This window comes from Cicer arietinum, chromosome 2, assembly GCF_000331145.2.
Source record: "Cicer arietinum cultivar CDC Frontier isolate Library 1 chromosome 2, Cicar.CDCFrontier_v2.0, whole genome shotgun sequence".
In the NCBI taxonomy this organism is placed as follows: Eukaryota; Viridiplantae; Streptophyta; class Magnoliopsida; order Fabales; family Fabaceae; genus Cicer; species Cicer arietinum.
Window position 1 is genome coordinate 39,866,719 of NC_021161.2, and position 227 is coordinate 39,866,945.

Here is a 227-nt window from a genome sequence, read left to right on the forward strand (position 1 = left end):
GTTTATTTTCTTTTTCAACTTTCAACCTCTTGTTACTTCTTTCAATAAACTGATTTTTACAAGTATTTTCTGATCGTAAGTTCTCATTCTCTTGGGTGACTTTTTCTAACTTCGCTTGCAACTCTTTTTTCTCCTCTTCAGATTTTAGCAAAGCTGCTTTGAGCTCTTCTATCTCTTCATTTGCAACAAGAATAGGTTCAGGCATTTCCTGATCATTTGAGGGTGTA